The 20,697-nt window shown below is 36.2% G+C and overlaps 1 protein-coding gene and 1 pseudogene across 2 annotated transcripts in view; both read right to left on the bottom strand.

Moving 5' to 3' along the window:
• The window catches only part of DYNC1I1 (dynein cytoplasmic 1 intermediate chain 1), a 343,203-nt gene that overhangs the window by 305,016 nt on the left and 17,490 nt on the right, over positions 1-20,697 (bottom strand). The gene's annotated exons all lie outside the window — the stretch shown is intronic.
• On the bottom strand, positions 18,344-18,459 carry LOC118611101 (annotated as a pseudogene).

The raw sequence follows: 20,697 nt of genomic DNA, 5'->3' as shown, positions 1-20,697 counted from the left end.
GTGTCTGAGTGTGCTTTAGTATCTTAGAAGAATTTTTTTTTTCTTTTCTCTCTTTCTTGATTATGTAAGTAATGTATTAATACATTCTCCCGTACAACTTTATATGTTTTAAACAAAAGCAAAGAAAAGTATACTTCCTCCTTTATATTTCCTGTCACTGATTTTCCTCTTTTTGGATGATGTGGCTACTGTCAACTGATTTATACTTACTACTTAGAATGAAAATTATGGAAATAAGACATTTATTATAAAATTTAGACCTTGCAAAAATGCTGGAGGTGGGGAGTGAAAGTCTTGAAGGAGAGTCAGAGATCAGCACGCCAGGAGCAGTGGCGTGGGGAAGCCGAGGCCTGGAGCTTGTGCGAACGCTGAGAAGCCAGGCAGGCCATGTCCCACCAGCAACGTGAGCTCTGGTGCAGAAGCTCATGTAGTGAGCTACGGGAAGCTATTTCCTCTGCATAACTTCCTCCCAGCGGACCCAGACAAGCACCTTCTGATCGGTTCATGGCTGCTATGGAACATCAGAGACAGAGATTGGGAAAAACAAATGGGCAGGGAGGTTTGACCCAGCTCCATCCCCGTATTTGACCACCTTGACTTTCTGAGAGTAATGGCTTCCGCTTTGCCTCTGCCTTCTGAATCTTACACAAGTTCACTTGTGGCCAATTCTAACTCGAGTCAGAAAAAAGGTACAGTCCAGCACAACATCCTACCCAATCTCTTTAAATAAGTATATATGTATACTCACATTCCTTGTAGAAATGGAATCTCATTGTGCATTTTGTTTGCCACATTCACTTGACACTTTACAAAGTCTTTTAAGGTCAGTCAGTACATATTGTACACTAGACTAGGCCAAACTACTTCTTTTTAACTTTTGCATCCCATTATGACAGTGTTTTTCAAACAACTGCTAGCATCCCTTAGCGATTCATGGAGTAAACTAGTATGTCAAAAGCACTATTAAAAAGAATAGGATAGAATAGAATAGAAAATAAAAGTGCAACTCCCTCTATAAGGATAACTATTGTTTTGTGAAACATTTGTTTTAGTTAAATACATGTGAGTGTTATAGGCACTGCCTGAAATGTATAGCTTATTGTGGGTAACAGGGATTAAGTGTTTTTTTGGGTATTTTGTTTGTTTGTTTTTTTCTTTCTTACACTACCTCTTCATTTTTTTAGTTTGACTGTTTATTCTGATGGATAACCTGAGTTTGAAAAGGCATAGGGTAACAATGGTTTTTGAAATAGAGGGAATCAGAGAGAAACGAATTCATTTTTAAAAAATCATACTATGTTTATGGATAGTATTGTATCAATTCCCAGTCCGAAGTTGCTAATGAGACAGAATGAGATTCTTCTTCAATAACTTGAATGAAAAAAGATTGATATAGCCAGAAAATCAAATGATTTAGCCTCACGGGTGCCAAAAAAAAAAAAAAAATCTCTTTGGAGAATGTTGAATTTGACAAGAGAGATGAATAGATCCAGTTTCTGAACTTCCACAACTAGTAGTAAAATGTATGCTGATTTGTTTGCCAATGGAGACCTCTAGAGAGCTTATGTTAGAACTGCAGCAAAACTTTTTTTTTTTTTTTTAATTTTAAGAGCTGACTTTGGTTGACATTATAGATTTTTGGAACATTAAGGGACTTAGTGATCATTTAATTCTGTATACTTAGATATGCCCAATACTTATTATTCACCTTTTATATGCCAAGAACTTTTATAAATAATATCTAATTTGGATTTCACGATTCTGTGAAGTAAATATTATCACTTTCATTTTTTAAATTTTATTTTAAATTTTATTTTTATATTGTTTATTTTTTAGCTTTATTGAAGTATTACTGACAAATAAAAGTGATGTATATTTAAGTTATACATTGCGATTTTTTTAGTGTATAATGCGATGATTTCATGTACATAGACGCTGTGAAATGATTTCCGCCATCAAGTTAAATAACACATCAATCACCTCACGTAGTTACTTTATGTGTGATGAGAACACGTAAGGGCTACTAGAAAATTTTAAGTATACAAGATAGCATTATTAACTACAGTAGATCCCTGAAATTCACTCAGCGCCAACAAAAGTTCGTGCCCTTCGACCAGCACCTCCTCATGTCTCCCACCTCCTGGCAACCTCTGCTCTACTCTCTGGTTCTGTATGAGTTCAACTTGTTCGGATTCCATCTATAAGGGACATTATACAGTATATGTCTTCCTGTGTCTGGCTTATTTCATTTAGCATAATGTCCTTCAAGTTCATCTGTGTTGTCACAAATGGCTATTATCAAAAAAATAAGATAAGTGTTGGTGAAGATGCGGAGAAAGGGAATGGTGGAAATGAAATTGGTACATCATTATAGCAAATAGTATGGAAGTTCCTTAAAAAGTTTAAAATAGTGCTAACAAATTATCCAGCAATCCCATTTCTGGATACATACCCAAGGAAAAGGAAATTAGTATCTTGATGAGATTTCTGCATCCCTATTTTTATTGCAGCATTATTCACAATAGCCAAGATATGAAAACAACCTAAGTGCCCACTGAGAGGTGAATGGATAAAGAAAACCTGGCACATATACATGTATATTATTCGCTTTCATTTTGTAAATGAAACAAAGATTCAGGAGGTAAAGTGATGTGACTAAAAGCAGGAAGCTAGAGAGAGGCAGAGCCAAATCTAAAATTCAGGACTCTGGATTCCCAGGCCAGCAGGTGTTCTAATATGCTACAATATCAAAATAGTACACCTTTTAAGTGAAGAAGACTTAGAGATCATTTAATCTACCCTTTTCCATTCCTCAAGGGTAATAAAATAAAATAAAATAAAATAAAATAAAATAAAATAAAATAAAATAAAATAAAGAGGCTCAAAAAAGAGCTCACTTCCTGGTGTCTCATGCTGGGTAAAGCCCAGGTTATCATTCCTGTCTCCTGGTTTTCAATTGCCAGCTATCTCAATTATACGCATGAGACTAGATGCACTCAACTTACCAACACTGTGGAAGGACTTTTATTTCTAAGAATATGGCAGAGTGCTTTAAAAAAAAAAAAAGGAAAGAAAGAAAAGAAAAAAATCAACTTTTTAGAAAAAGACTCTAAAAATTCTAGATAAAATATTTAAAAACAAATTTTTCTTTCAAAAGTTAATTTCTCCTGGAATTCAGAGTTAGAATTTTAAAAATAAAGACAGAAAAGTACCAGACAATTTCAGAGGACAAAAAGGAGTGAACGAGTAATCAATGAAATGAGGAACTGAGAAGCTATGAACTGCTAAAGGGCATTCAGAGTTATGGTGACCTCGAGTTTTCTATCTGGTGGTCTCACAGGACATTAGAGCAGGAAGCAAACCTTCAGGCCTCCACAACATGGAAACTCAGACAGGATCCCACTGCATAGAGCTGGGACCCCAATGGGATAAACTGTCAGTTGGAAGGGTGAATTTAGAAATCAAAGCTATTCTACAAATGAAAACAGTGAAAAATCTTGCCTTTCTCAAACTTGGTGCTGCATTGAGGGAAGGGAGTGTAAGAAAGCAAAATCCGTCACCCCAAAATGTGTCTCTCTGGCATAACAGTTGTTTTATTTTTAAGAAACAAAAGACTCCGGAAGAACCTTTGACCTTCCTCTTAGATGTCGCCAGAGAGATCTACAAAGAATATGAGCTAAGTGTGGTGGGGAGGACTGGCAGGGCCTAGAGAGATCAGAACCACCCGTGTCCCATTTTCTCTGCATGGCCCAGCAAACATTTTTTTACCAAACATTTGTTTTACCACCTTCATGTGAATTGCTCTCCTTCCCTTTGAAGTCCCAAACCACTACCCTCTTCTCTTTAGATCAAGGTGGCATATAAGCCTCAACTGCTCACCTATGGGTCTCATTTTAATTCCATTGTGGGTGGAGAACATGACCCGTGAACTTTTATTCCCATTTATTTTCTTTCTGTTGTGCAGAAAGATTCTTTCCTTTGTTCCCTCCATTTTGGTATTGACTTCATCATCCACTGAATTTTTTATTTCAGTTACTGTATTTTTCATTTCTATTATATCATTCTTAGCATCTTCTATTTCTTTGCTGAGACTTTTCATTCCTAAACTTTATTTTAAAATTTATTTTAAGCAGGCTTGTGATTGCTTGTTGAAGCATTTTATCATGACTTTTTAAAAACCTTTTCCAGAAAATTCTAACATTGCTGTCATACTGGTGTTAATATCTATCGTTTTCCTTTCATTAAGTTTCAGATCTTGATTCTTCTATGACAAGGGATTTTCTATTTAAACCTGAACATTTTCATGATACGTTAGGAGATCCTGGATCTTGTTTAAACCTTCTGTGTTAACGGGCTTTTTCTGGCATTACTTTATCAGAGGAAAGAGGTGCAGGTGGCTGCAGGTAGAAGCGCAGCTTGATCACTCAACCCACAGCGGGTGTCGATAGTTCCTGCTGGGCACCCGCGGGTGTTGCAGCTGCCCCCTGTGGTCTTTGCCCCTGTCCTGGTGGTGTTGGCCTTGTTACTACTGGGCAACGTGAAAGTCCTGACTCTCCATTAGGCCTCCTCTAACATCACAATGATTATTGTTGAGTGGGAGCGGGAGTCCAGACTCACCCCCGGATATACACTGACACCATGTGGGAGGGGCAGTTCATTACAAGCTAGGAAGTATTACAGTTTCAGCGTTGTTCTTGGCTTTCTTAGACAGTGCAGTAAAAAAGAAAAGGATATCAAAGGCATACAAACGATGAAAGAAGAAATAAAATTGTCTCCATTTGCATATGACATGATTGTTTACATCACATGTCAGCAACCTTTTTCTGTAAGGGGATAGATAGTAAATATTTTCAGTTTGGGAGGCAATATGATCTCTGTCACAGCTATTCGCCTTTGCTATTACAGCATGAAAGCAGCCATAAGTAAAGCATAAACAAATTAACATGTTTTTCTGAAAATTTATTTACAAAAACAGACAACGGGCTAGATTTGTCACATAGGCTGCAGTTTGGAGAGTCCCGGTCTACATAAAAAATCCCTACCCACTCCCCAAAATACCCTAGAACTAATAAATGAATTTAGTAGGATCAAAAAATACAAGGTCAACACTCAAAACTCAATCATATTTCTATATTCTAAAACTGAACAATTGGAAGCCAAAATTAAAAAAGACAAAACCAATAAAAATCTCTCAAAAATGAAATTCTAAGCATAAGTCTAACAAAAGATTTATAGAACTGTATGCTGCAAAGTACAAAATGTTTATGAAATATTAAAAAGATTGAAATAAACAATGCTTATAAATTGGAAGCCTCAACAGTAATATATCAATACTTCTTAAATTTGTTTATAGATTTGGTACAATTCATATTAAAGTCCTCACAATATTTGTTGTGCTATAATCCATCTCAATACAAAATTTATATAGAACAGAAAATAAATTAAAGTAGACTAAAAGTTTTTTAAAAGAATGAAGTTGAAGAAAATTCAACTAAGGAAGGATAGTATTTTCAACACATGGTGTTAAAACAATTGAGCATTGCATAGCTAGAAAAATAAACTGACAAAAACCTCACACCTTACACAAAGATTAACTCAAAATGGAACATGCCTACATGTAAAATATAAATCTATAATACTTTTAAAGTAAAACTTGGAAAAGAATCTTCGTTACCTAGGGCTAAGCAAAGTTTGCAGATGTAATACCAAAAGCACAATCCATTTAAAGAAAAGACAGATTGGACTTCATGAAAATTAAAAACTTTTGTCTGCGAGAAATCCCATTAAGAAGTTTAAATCAGGAAAGCATATTTGCAAATCACATTTTTGACAAAGGAAAGATATGAACAACTCTCTGAGTTTAACAATAAAATCATGAATGACCCAGTTAGAAACAGGGCAAAAGACTAAAACAGACATGTAAAATAAAAAAATAAAAATATTAAATAAGGATATAAAAAAAGTGTTCAATATTACTAACCATGCTTAGTGAAGAAAGCCAGTATCGAAGAGCTGCATACCACATGAGTCTATTTATATAATTTTGAAATTATAAAATTATGAAGATAGAGAACAGATCAGTGGTTGTCAGGGGAGGTAGGAGAGTGGGGGTGTATGGTTATAAAGTGTGGCATGAGAGATGGCCTTTGTGATAGTGGAACAGTTCCATATCTTGATTGTGATGGTAGCTACATGAATTTATACAAGTGATAAAATTTCACAGAACTATACAGAAAAAAAAAAAATCAGTGCATGTAAAGTCTAGTAAAATTCAAATAAGATCTGAATGCAGTCTTATGCCAATATCGATTTCTCCTTTTCATATTGTACTAATGTATGTAGAATGTTAGCATTGGCGGAAGTTGGTTGGATGAAGGAGATAGAGGATATATTTGTACTACTTTTGTACTATTTTTGCAACTTTAGAAAGTTATCAAAAAGAAACTACTGAGTTGCTACTGCCTCTTCAATAACAATTTTATGGCAATGAACTTGAAAACTCAGATAAAATGAGCACTCTTCTAGAAAGATATTACCAAAAGTGATTTAAAAAAAAGAAAATCCATCTTCTTAGCTCATCTATACACATTAAAGAAACGAGTCAAAGTTAAAATAATGTTTTTACAATAAAAACAACAAATAAATTTTATAAAACTTTCAAGAATAAACTTTATTCATGGGAATATAAATACAACACTTTACAACCTAATTTAAGTAAAGTCACTGGTGCCGATTCTGCCTTTCCATTAGAAACAGGTATTGCTGAATTGATTTTGTTTTCTCCAGTATTATGTAATTTTTAAATTATGTCTGTTCCAGTGATTCAATCAGAGTTTGCACACATGATAAATTTATTCAGAGTAAGGATATTTCATAAGTTCTGATGAGGCATCTAGCTAATCTTAGGTATCATTTTACCAGGACTCCTATTCATGTGGTTCTTCCTAACATTTTGAATCTCACCTTTTTTTTTTTTTTTATGTACACTTGGACAGTTTCCTGAAACTACTGAAATGTGTAATCCTATATCTAGTAATCCTAAAGTTTAATTACATTTTAATAGATAATATACAGAAAATCTTCTAATCTGGGAGGATAAAAGAACACCAGGTTTCTGGTTTGGAGCTCTAGGTTTCATCTGTGCTATTTCTCTCAAGTCCATTCTGGCATGCAAGTTTATCTTCTCCATAGCTTTCAGTAGTCTGTGTCCTAATGATGTTTATCTCAACTGGGACATCACTATATCCACCTTTACTTTTCATTGCTCTATAATTGTAATCCTTTCCTGGGGAGATCCTGGCTTATACATGTTCTGATCTTCATTCCATCTACACTTGTCTGAACTACAGTTTGTCTCGTACGTGTGTATTATACCCATGCTATTTCTCCTAGTTCCATCGGTACTGTTTTGCTTTTCTAGAATTCTTCCATGGTTTAGCTCTTAAACTGTTTTTTTGGGGTGGGCTATCTAATTTTCCATCTTGGAGATATATTCATTTTAGTGATGACTGTCTCTGGCCTGTAACCTTTATGGTGTCTGAATGTCAACCATCCCTTTGTTTTTAACTTTAGTGGTATCAGGGAACATGGTATCCATATGGTCATATAAAACCACGTGGTTTCTAAATTCTCTAACTTGATGTCTGAATTCTTTAGCAATATTTTGTAGTTATCAATATTATATATTACCACTATATTTGCCATATTGTGTGTTCATTATTCTGTGGCTGAGTCTAACTTATGTTGACCACAGCACAGATGTTTTAGTAAACATGACTAGTCACTTTTTCTAATTCCCGTCATCTGGATTGTTGAAATCCCCCATCAGAGTGTTATTTGACAGGCCCAGACCCCCTGGGTCATTATCTTCCTTACGATACTTATGACATGCAGCACCATCTGCCTGGAAACACAGAGTTCTTTCTTCTCTTATTTTTTTCCTTATTCTGTCTAGATCCTGCACTACTTCAGATCATAATCATCACATCCTTTTTCCATCTAGTTTTCTCTTCTCTAGTCGATCTAAACATTATGGATCAATCTTCATTTTATTTCGGGTTTAAACGTAACTTTATATGTATTTTCTAATGTTTATTGGATTACTTTTAAAAGTCAGGCCTGACTAGTTTGTTGCCCTAGAAAATAATCCTTTTACTGAGTTACAAAACCTTTTAAATGTATTCATGGTTTGAAATAACTAATGAATTTTTTTCAGCTCTTGACCTGAAATTCTGTTTTGATTTAGTCTTACGCACATACAGGAGCATGTCACTCTAAAAATGTGATGCTGTGCATATATATCTATGGCCGACAGAGACTCAGAAGAACCTTTATGTTCTAAAGGTAAAGAAAGGTCATGCTCAAGCTTACTAACAGTCCCGGAGAAGAAAATGTCATGTCATTATGTGGATAAATACACGTTAGTGTCAAGTTTTAAAAAAATGCATAAACATAATTCTTGATATTTTCCCTGAAAAAAAAAAATGAAACAAACGCTAAGAGTTTGTTTTTTTTTTTTTTTAATGGGCCCAAGTCTTGAGTGCGGTAAAGAGTGGGGAAAGGGGACTGTGCTTGTTTGATATTAAGAGCTTCAAGAAAGGTAAATCATCCTTGCTGTGAGGAGCTTGTTTGTGGAAAGTTGAGAAACGCTGGATATGCAAGGTGGGGGTGGTTTGAAACAGGGTGAGCCTTATAGGGTCATCAGCTTTCTGAGTTTAGTGACACTGTAGGATACTCAGAGTGCAAAAATATGCTGGTTACTCACTACTGAAAACTACCTGTATGCTAAGCTCCAAATTCAGCACACTGCATGCACTCTCTCTAATACTACACCAACTCCACGAAAGGGGCAGGTTTGTGCTTATGAAGAAATTAATATGTGCAGAAACTAATGCTCAAAAGCGACATAGAGAAAATGTGAAGCCAAGTGTACCAGGCGTTTCAATCTACATTTATCTCACCATTCTGCATTTCTGCCCAGTACGACCTGAGTAAATATATCTTTGGTTATGATTTCATCAGTCATTATTAAAACTTTTCTGCTTAGCTATTCTACTGGGGACTCAACATTCACTCCCTCCAAGGTATGCCTCGAAGAAAAAAACTGAAACCAATATGTAAAAATTCTCAGTTTGTCCTGCGAGTGTCACTATAACCACAGTCTATCTCCTTGTTCTTCAGCTCTGATCTCTCAAGGCTGCGATAGACCAGAAATTCTAGAATACAGAAAAAGCCAATTTATGTGTCCGATGGCTCATATTGCTAAACTCATACATGTGTTTAGAGTTTTATAGCTCCAACATACATATTTATTAGCATTGTATTTTTCCTTTTTTTTTTTTTTAAAGAAATACATTTCTCAGTTTTTGAATAGAGAATACTTATATGATTCAAAAATCAGGAAGTATAAAAAGGTATATAATAAATCATCTCCCTCCCACCATCACTCCCATTTATCTAGTTTTTATTCATGACCCCTTAAAAGAAGTAACCATAGTTATTGGTCTCCTGCATCATTCCAGAGAGTTTTAATGCATATATATATATATATATATATATATATATATATATAATGCATAAGATGAATACATAATCTTGCCTACTTTTATTACACAAATGGCGGCATTTTCTTCTATTGCTGCTGTAACAAGTTATCACAAACTTAGTGGCTTAAACATCACCGATTTATTATTTCACAGTTCTGTAGATCAAAAATCCAGGTGAGTTTGACTGAGTTGAAAGTTTAAGTCTTTCATTCTCCTTTTCAGATGTAGCTTCTGTCAACTGATTTATATTTATCTGTATTATTCAGGATTCAGGATGAAAATTATGGGAAGAAGACATTTATTATAGGTCTTAGACCTTACAAAAATGCTGGAGGTGGGGAGTGAAAGTCCAGAAGGGGAGTTAGAGATCTGTGTGCCAGGAGCAGTGACTTAGGGAGGCCCAGGCAGAGAGCTCATAGGGAAAGCTGAGAAGCCAGGCACATTCGACCAGCAGATCAGCAACGTGGACTCTGGCGCAGGAGCTCATGCAGGGAGCTATGGGAAGCTATTTCTTCTGCATAACTTCCTCTCAGTGAATCCACAGCCCAAAGCATCTTCTGATTGGCTCAGGGCTATTGGAAATGTATTTGAAGAACTTTGGCAGGAGAATTTTCTTTTACCCAGGAAAGAGGATCAGCCTTTTGTTCTACTCAAGCCTTCAGCTGGTTCAAAGAGGCTCATCCACATTATGGAGGGCTATCTGCTTTGCACAGTCTACTGATTAAATGTTAATTTCATCCAAAAATACCTTCACAGAAGCACCCAAAAAAATGTTTGACCAAATATCTGGGCACCCTGTGGTCCAGTCAAGTTGAAACATAAAATTAATTATCACAGATGGATAGGGAGAGGAGTACTGAGAAGGGATAGTGAATACACAGTAATTAGCTGCAGCAGAAATCTGTTACCAGCATTTGGCCTGCTGGGACAATGGAGGCATCGAGGTCTGGTGATAGCTGTAGTCATTGAAGGGGTCATTTGACATTAGCTGCGGTGATAAAGAAATACAATCTCTTCCAGAATCACTCTTGTCAAGGCAGGAGTTAGTGGAATAAATATCTTGACCTCTCTCCTTTCTTCCAAACTCCTCCTGTTGGCGTACCCCTCCATTAACCCAACCTAAAACACAGGGCAGAGGAGCCTGTGTGATACAATGGATAGAAGTCAGCTTCCTGGAGCTAAAAGCATGGTGGAAAAGGACTGAAAAAGGAAATGGGGTCGAGAGATAAATGAAGAATAACCAGGGCATTGGTCTTTCTCTGGCGCAAAGTATATGTGTACACCAAATTCATAGACATGCCTTTCTGGGTCTAAGGGTAGAGGCATTTGTAATTTTTATAGCATTTCTAAACTTCCTCGCTTCAAGATAGCAGCAATTTACAGTCTCTCCAGCCCCATGTCTGAATGCCTTTACCCCATGACTTGTCCAACCACATGCTATTGAACATGTGGATTCTTGTCAATATGGTAGATGAAAAATGTTATTTCTGTGTAGTTTTATCATGCATTTCTTCTTTATGAAGAGGAGCAACATTTTTCATATGAATTAATAAGAATCCATTCAATTACAAGTGGAGGAAAACTCCATTTGGTTTAAGCAACGGAGTAAAGTCATAAAAGAAAAGTCACAGAAAGTTAGCGGGTATACCTAGAGACAACCTGATGATGTCATCAAGGCTGACTCTGCTCCCTGTCTTTCCTGTTTTGCTTTCTAGCTCGTCTCTCTCCTTTCCCTTTTCTTGGCTCTATTCTCATGGATCTTCTTTCTTGCAGTGGCCTGAGGCAGCTTCAGACTTTCATTCTCACCGCTTCAAATTCAGCACAAAGAGTGAGACCTGACTCTTACTGACTTCAAATGTGTCATGTGCTGTCCTTGAACCATCACTGCAGACAGAGAGATGTGTTCCTTTAATTTCCCAGGTTCGAGTCACTGGACCACATATCTTTCTACCCATGCATATATTTTCAAAGATGTCCATATCAATAGAATGCAGCTGTATTACTCACAATAAAAACTGTTCATCTACACCCCAGATAAATAACCCCAAATTCATAAATAAACCAGTTCTTACTCTAATCTAGAATCTTCTTGGTTGGGTCTTAATGTAGCTTCTCATAGTCCAGCAAACAATGATTAAATGAAAACCATAACTCACACACTTACAGGGAGAGACAACGACATTGAAATAAAACCTCCTATTTGGAAAATAGAGACAGGAAGCCAACCCACACAGGTCGCTGACCTCAAACCCTTATCAAAGCCCCTGAGTTCTTCCGTCATACAATGGGGTCACCTTTGAGCATTCTCTTTTCATCTTCCATGGCCCATATTTTGGAGACCTTTGGCCACGATGCCCCTTCTATGGGTTGCCTCTGTTTAGCATTTCATTTCCTGAAGAGGTAGGCTTGGGGACCCAGAATAGCCTCCAAGATCGAACAGTTGTAGGGTTTAAGAGGCAACAACCCTGGGAGGTAAATATTATATTATCCTCATTCCATACATCTCAGAAATGTTAAGTGGCATTGCCCAAAGCCATACAGCTGGGGAGTGACAAAGCCAATGTTTGTATCCAGATTACTCTACCTCTACCCCTCTCTTTCACACTGCTTCTCTGTGTACCTTATATAAAAATGTTTTGTTTGCAACATATTTATTATTATTAGCAAAATTTTCATCTCTAGCAACTCTAGAGGGAAATTCATGCTCACTGCCTGTCCTTTGTGCCCTACTAAATTTTTCTGTCAGGAAAAAAAAAAAAAGAAAAAAAAGAATACAGAACAATTCTCATTTTGCCCTGCAGGTGTCACCCTCATCACAGAACATGTATTTCTACCTCTGCAGCACAGATCTCTCCCGGCTGTAATAGGCCAGACATAGAAGATGCAAGAAGCCAGCTCATTCAACTCATGTAGTTCATGTCAACATCCATAATCTGCTTCTATTGTTCTGTATCTCCTGGCTACTAGTTAGGATATTTTCAATTTTTAATTAATTTAATTTTGAAAGGCAATGTATTTATATGGTTCAAAACCAAATAAAAAGTACAAAAATTACAGTAAAAACAACTGTTTCACCAAATACGTGCCAAAAATTACCAATGTTGTTGGTTTTTTTATACTTCCATATACTTCCTTTATTCATATACAAGAAAAACATTTTAAAAACTACCTGCTTTTATTTCACATGATAGCATGCTATAACTTTTTTTTCTCTTTCTCGATGATTCCACAAAGCACTATATCTTGGAAATCCTTATATATCACTCCATAAAATTCTCTCTTGCTCACTTTAGAGTATTTTTTGCTATATGTATGCACCTAATTTTATCAACACAATTATCTAATGATGAACATGTAAGTTGATTTTTTGCTATGAAAAACAGTCTTGAAATAGTTCAGTTTGCATGTGTACATATATCCGAAAGTATTTCAGATATTGTTCAGTTTGCATGTGTGAATATAGTTCAGTTTGCATGTGTGAATACACCTGAAAGTGTTTGAGGATATATGCATTTGCAACGTTTCTAGGCTTTTCCAAACTGCCCTGTACAGGGCTTGTACCAGCTTATACTCCTGTCAGTTTCATGTTTGAAATTGTCTTTTCCTCACAGTTTAGCCAACATAGTGTATTTTGAATTTTTGCCAACCAATCTGAGAGTGGAAAAAAAAAGTCTCTCAGTTATGTTTATTTCTCTTATTATTTGTGAGTTTAAGCATCTTTTGGTTTAAGAGCTATTTGAATGATTTAGAGTCCTTTTGATTGCAAGTGATAGAAAGCCTTGCTTTATGGCATCAGCAAGAAGATGTTTATGTTTCCTTGACTAACAACACTGGAGATTGATGTAGAATTTCCAGTAAGTCTTAATCCAAAGGTTTCCATGCCCCCAAGGCCAGTGATTTCTCCCTTTCACTCTCTCATTTTTTTCTCTATCTTGCTTGCTCCCTTGCCTTCTCCCTCTCTCATTCTAGCTTTCTTCTGTCTTGGTTCTATCTTCAGACAGCCTCGGATCGTCCCAGTTCTCATTGACCTGCTCCGATTGGCCAGGCCTGAGTCACACAATAGAGTCAAAATCCCTTAAATGAGATAGATTGAGTGAGAGATGGGCATCCTGGCTATCTGGTGAAAAAGATCAGAAAGTCTTACGTGATGAAGGGTGGATGAGCACTGGCTGGTGAGCAGCACAAATTGCGTTGGAGTCCACCCCTTTGACAGGTCTACGTTCACGCACACCCTTCTATTCACACATACCCCTTAAAAAACTCAGGCTGTAATTGTAATGAAGCCATAATTACATGTTATATAACTACAATCACTCTTCCCACAGGGAGACCACATAGTGACTCATCTATTTATTGCTCCAAGTTCAAGATTTCTGGGTGACACACAGTCTTATTGGTTGGGTCCTGATGTGGCTCCTCGTGACTCAACAACCTATGATTCCAGTATAACAATAACACACACCTGAAGAGACGGAGCAGGAGCAAGATAATTACAGATAATTACAACAAAACTTCCCTTTGGTAAGGAGAAGAAAGGAAAACAGCGGGACACACAGGACAGGAAGTCAGGTGCCCTTCACCTGGAGGTAACATGAGCTCCTTAGCTAACCTGGCTGCTCTGCTTTGTTCTCTGGAAGGATCTCCTCTGTCCTGTCTTTAACGGCCTGTATGAGCTGGATCCTATGGCGGAGGAGGCCCCTTCTGTGTGTCAGATCTCATAAGCAGCTAGCTCTCTTTTTGTTGGAATAGATTTGAGGTGTTTAGGTTTGCTGTAGGGGTTGAATAATCATAGGCTGCTGTTTGCCAGATTTGGAGTTTCTCTAGCGAGATAAGTCTCTTAAAACACTGTGAGGCACTAACCTGCAATATAGTTAGTATATTTCACATTTTACAAGAGTAGACACTATGGTTCAGAAATGGTAAGTTCCTTTACCTAAAGCCACATAGCTGGATAGTAACAATGAAAATAAATGTGGCAAAGCCAATATTTGTAACCAGGGGTGTTTAACTCTAAAGTCTAAGCTTCCAATAGGGTTATATGAAAGATTATGTTCGCCATAACTAGCAACTCTAATGGGGGGAAAAAAAATCACCATTCTTCCCCTACGCCTTGCCACGCTCCTCTGATGCTCCTCCCCACAAGTACAAAGAAACAAAGTGAAATATTATGTTTGTCCTGTAGATGTCACTGTAACCACAGGCTATTTCTTTCCAGCTTTGCAGCCTGATCTCAAGGCTGAAATGGATCAGAATTTCTAGAAGATGGAGTCCAGTCTGGCTGCCTTTCAGTCTAAGGAACCCCACTCACGGATTTAGAGTCCCATCGCTCCAACATATAAGTTATGACCCTTTTCTCCTGAAATTGTATTTATTTCATTTTTGAATAGGTTATACAGTTATAAGTTGCAAAAATTACAATGTACAAAAATTACAATGTACAAAAGAGTCTAATTTAAAAGAAAAAATCTCCCTCCATCCCTGTCCCTTACTGACCAATTTCCTCTGTGTAGTCTCTGTGATGGTAATTCATTTTTTTTTGTCTCTTCTTCCAGAGGCTTGAATATATTTGCAAGTAAATATGAACGTAGATTCCTTCCCCCATTCCCTTTTAATGCCAGTTAATAGCTAGCTATTCACACCCCTCTGTTCCATATTGTTGTTGTTTTCTTTCTTTCTTTACACCAAGTTCCAATTATCGGTTCTTAAAGAAACGTACTCTTGGGGAGATTTAGAGTTCTCCACAGTGTGAATGAAACCAATTCTCCAGGGATGAACATTTACGTTGATTCTTCTTGTTTGAGCTTTTAAACAGTGCTGCACTGAATAACTTTGTCCAAGCCTCATTTTTCATGTGCGGATGTATATATCTATGGGACAAATTACACAAAAGAATAATTGCCTGGTCAAAGGATACACATATTTGTGATTTAACAACTATATCTCATTTGCCTTCTTTAGGGATTGTTAAACTCTCACTAGTAAAATAAAATATTTCTCCACAGAAATATTTCATTGACCAACATAGTATCTGATCAATTTTAGTTTTATTTTTTGTCAATCTAATGGGTGAAAAATATTTCATCATTTTAATTCATATTTTAATTATCAGTGAGGTTGAGTAACGGCCTGGGAAATTGTTGGGGGTATTTCAATTAGAAGCAAAAGGAGAAAGAAACCTCAATCTGGCTTTAGAAAACGGATTTATTGTCTTTACAACTGAAAAGGCAGGGATAAATTTAGAGCTTCCCCTGTGCCTGGATACAAGTTTCAAATGATGCCCTCAAGCCCCACTTGTTTAATTTCTCTCATCCTCCACTCACTCTCTCTTCCTCTCTCCAGGCTCCCTTCACCTGCAGCCAGAGAGGCTCCTGGAGGCATGCTCACAGCCCCTTCTATGGGCTGCATTTATTTAGAATCTTCCTGTGGACTGGCAGGTTCAGAGGCCTGGGGTTGTCTCAGGCCTTGAGCAACCACAGGTCATTTTGGAGGGCAGCATGGGTATTCCTTAGGCAATACAATTCACTTAAAATATTAGTAAGCAATATGACGAGGTAAGTATTATTATCCAGATTTTATACGTGAAGAAAACTATGGCTTTTAAGATATAAGAGCCTTTGCCTAGAGCTACACAGACAGTAAATGAAAAGGGCAGTATTTGTATCCAGGTATATCTGACAATAAATATACAGTGATTAGCGAAATACTTTTGTTCAGGAACTCCAATGGAAAACCACTCCTATCCGTGCTTTAAACCGGCCAACTCTCAAAAAAATAAAAATAAAAATAAAAATAAAAATAAAAATAAAAATAAAAATAAAAATAAAAATAAAACAAACAGAAGATTCTCTGCATGTCCTGTAGGTGTCGCCATTGCAACGCAATAGCTGTTTCTAAGCTGCGTAGCACAGATCTCTTTAGAGCTGAATTTCTAGGACGTGGTAGAAAGCCTGCTCCTTCAATTATGCGGCTGACATTTCAACGCCGGCACCCCACATCTAATTTAGAGTTAAGGAACTTTGCTATGTTATTATTGTATTTTTCTTTTAAGAAATACATTGAATATATCTGTGAAGGTTTATGTTCCAAAAAGTTTTAAATACAATAAAAGCAAAGGTATATGGTGAAAAATCCCTCGTCCCAATCTTGTTCTCTAAATCCCATGTTCCAGGGTCCTTACCCCATGGATAACTACTTCTCTTTTTCTTTTCTATCTTTCCTGAGATATTCATACAATACAAGCAAATATGAAAAGATATTTTCTTTCTCCTATTTTTATACGAATATTTCACGTATCTGTACTTAAATTTTTTTCTTAACATTATCTTGAAACTATGTCTATATTAGCACAAACAGAAATTCTTCATTCTTTTCATAGCTTCACATATTCCTCTGTATGATGTACTATATTTTTCATTTATTCAGACCTTTATTGTGGACCTTAACATTACCATTTTACTATTACAAACAATGCTGTAATGAACAAATGTTCTTTCATTTCATATGTACAAGTATGGTTGTAGAATAAATCCTAGAAGTGAAATTGTTAAACTTAAAGGTAAATTCACTTGTGATTTTGATAACTATTTCCAAATTACCTACTTCATGGATTGTATCATCTGAACACTTCCACTAACAAACGTAATTCCTGTTTCTCTGTAAGTTGGTCAATACACTGAGTTATCAAGACTTCGGACATTTACAAATCTGATAATTGAAAATTGGCATACCAGTGTGAGGTACATCAGGTTAAGCATCTTTGGACTTATTAAAGACCCAGTTTATTTAGTTGAGATTTTTTCACTTGCAGGGGTTAGAAAACTCGACTCATAGTGGCTGAAGCAAAAAGAAAATGTTCCTGGATTTCAAGATCTCTCTCTCCTCACCCCTACCACCCCCTCAGCTTCCCTCCATCTTAGATAGGCTCCTTTCATTTGGTGACCTCTGGCAGTTTCAGACTTTATAACTTTACAGCTCCAAGTTTAACAGAAAATCTAGAACTTTTTCTAAGTAAATATTCAAATAAAATACTGTAACAATTTATAGTAAATCATAATATCAATCATCCTCAATCAATACACAAACTCTTCAGAAAGAAAGGACAATATACCTATATTAAAATCATTGTAAACACAGAAAATGGGAAACATAACAGTGATAACTAGAATATCACCCATGTAAGGTCTTAAAGTTTCTTGGTCATATAATCTGGCCATTCTCATTCTTTTCTCTAAAAAGATTTTTATTTTTATTTGTGTTTGTTTGTTTGTTTGTTTTTTGAGGTCCTCTGTTGGGCTGTGGTCTTCAGCAGCTCACTTCTTGTCGGAATGAGTTTGGGTGACCTGGGATTGCCTTAGAGTTGAACATCACTGACTTGTAGTAGCTCTGAGTTTTTAAAAGAGAACTTTATTGAGCAATGCATTTACAAGGATGGTAATATGATCTACTTTTTACAAGTGAGGAAACTAGATCTTGAAGAGGTTAGGGGCCTTTGCTTAAAGTCATAAAGGTATGAATGACGACAGGGAGAGTGTCAAAATCCAGGTACATAGGATTCAGCACAGTGCTGTCCCAACCTGCTCCCTATAAAATGGCTTTGTTTGTAGTGCTTATGTAATTATCAATACTTTTATTTCTAGCAACAGCAAAGGGAAATTCATGGTCACAGTGAGTAACCATGTATTCTAAACTCTTCTGCCTTTATTTTATTTGTTTATTTTTTAGGAGAGGCAACCTTTGGTTGACCTCATAGATTACAAGGACCTTGTCATTTTACAATCCCGTATTTTTTATTTTTTTAATACCTACAGCACCTCATCTTCCTAGATGGTCTCCCATCTGAGTACTAACCAGGCCTGACCCTGCTTAGCTTCCAAGATCAGATGGGATTGGGTTTATTCAGGGTATGCCTGTAGACTAAACTTTTCTACCTTTAAAGGGGAACAAAGTAACAAAAAATTTCTCAATTTGTCCTGTAGGGGCCACTTTAATCATATTTTGAGCATTGCAGCCCTTATTTCAGAACTGCAATAGACCAGAAATTCTAGAAGGTGAAAGAAGCCTGATAAATCAACTTAGGCTGTCAACGATTCAGTGCCAGGATCCCTACACACGTGCTTAGTTCTAATGATTTAGTTGGGACTCTATTATTTTCTTTAAAATTAATTTATTGAATTTTTGAATAAGTAATATACCTTCATGGCTCGAAAATAAAAAGAATAAAGGAATATTCAGAAAAAAGCTCTCTTCCAACCTCATTCCTCATCTGCTAAGTTCCCCTGCCTGTTTCCTAATTATGTAATGACTGATAAGTTTCTTGCATGTCCTTCCAGAGGCTTACATATATATGAATATATATTCTTCCTTTTTTTATAAAAGAGATAGCATAAAACTGTTTCACAAAACAACGTATCTTAGAATAATGCACATTAAAATAAAAATTCTTAAACCTTTTTTTAACATCTTTATAATATTCCATCCTGTAGAAGTGCCATACTTTATTTAACCTCTCAATGGGCTTATTCATATCTCTCAAAAGGCTGAGTCGTATCTCTTATTGTTATAAACAATACTGCAATGAATAACCTCATACGCATGCTGTTTTTTACATGTGTAAGTACATTTGTAGAATAAATTTCTAGAAGTGGATCTGCTGAGGTTAAAATTTACACATTTTTTTTTATTTTAACAAACAATCCCATATTGCCCTTCATAAACATTGCTACCAACTTACATTTTTTCAGCAGTGTAGGAGGGCGCCTACTTCCTCATAGCTTGTTAAATGTTCTGATTTTTTATCTGATAGATGAAAAATGTTATGACTTTCCATTTTACTTGTTTCCCTTGTTTTGAGTAAGACTCAACGACTTTTCATAAGTTTAAGAGACTAAACTCTTAAACTTAAGCTAAAAGAAAATCTGGTGATTTTTTTTTTTTCTTTTTTAAGGTCATGTAGATATTTCATTTCACCTTTTAGATTTTTTAAGGCCTTGCCTTGAGGTAGAGAAAATCTCTGGGAAGTATCTAGGTTCCCGTACTGAGGAACAGTGACATTTTCTTGATCCTGGGCTATTGTTCTCCTCCCAGGTGTTGTGTGACTCTTAGACAAAAGGCTTGTATGGAGGCGTGAGAGGGAGCTAGTATATGACTCATTCCACTTAGAAGTGGATTTTTCTACTCATTTCTTTGCTTCTCCTCAACCTGCAGAGAAAAGTCCTCACAGGGTTAACATACTCAGCCCCAGGATCCAGTTTAAGATGGTTGATGTAATCACCTGGCCACCCAAAGAGGGGTTTCTCCTTATCCTGAAGGCAGCAGAAGCAGTGTTTCCAATGAAATTCTGCTACTTCCTCTGCTCTTTTCCCCAGAATTTAGTCTTTATTTCTTCCTCTTTGATCAACCATTTCTCTGCTCATTTCTTCTCTCCACTCCCACAACCTTGCATTTCTTTTCAAAATCATCAAAACATACATTTATCATCATGTATATGCTGTTGTATTTATTACACAGAACCATCTTTACTTCTTTGCTTTATTTATCTGGCTTCTACAGATATCTGTCCTGGCAAACTATAGTTAATATTTCATGTAACTTGAGTATGAAAAACACAAGAAAAGCCACACTTTCAAATTCCAAGTCCAAATGGAAAGAGGAAATAACATTCCGAGTGTAAGGCTATACCCACATTGATGCCAAGCTAACTATTTAAAAAGAAAACTGGTGTCTCTCCAAGAAATTCAATTGTTTATTTCTTTTTTAGTAAATTGGTTTAATTGACCAACTGTTTTGCTATTAGATAAACACAATTTCAGACTGCTGTTTTATAAGCTAGTTAGAAGCCCCAGACTAATTAGAAAAGTCAGGAAATCCATGATAACCTAGAAAACATTTCAAAGTACTAGAGGAGTTTGCTTTAAATGCCATTTTATTATAGTCTCTTCACAAAGTGTCTTTGTGTAGAAGTTGTATATTTTAGTGTAGGAAGAAAATGAGCCTTGTAGCCAACAGACTTAGATCAAACAGAGCCTTGGTCACATTTTTTGCTGTGACATTTAATCATGTAAAAATTAGTATATCTCTCTGAGTCCACATATAAAATAATTAAGAATCTATTTTAATTCTGTAATATTGAGTACACAATAATGTAAGCTCCATG

This window comes from Rousettus aegyptiacus, unplaced genomic scaffold (assembly GCF_014176215.1).
Source record: "Rousettus aegyptiacus isolate mRouAeg1 unplaced genomic scaffold, mRouAeg1.p scaffold_m13_p_13, whole genome shotgun sequence".
In the NCBI taxonomy this organism is placed as follows: Eukaryota; Metazoa; Chordata; class Mammalia; order Chiroptera; family Pteropodidae; genus Rousettus; species Rousettus aegyptiacus.
This window is presented reverse-complemented; position numbering and strand designations above follow the sequence as displayed.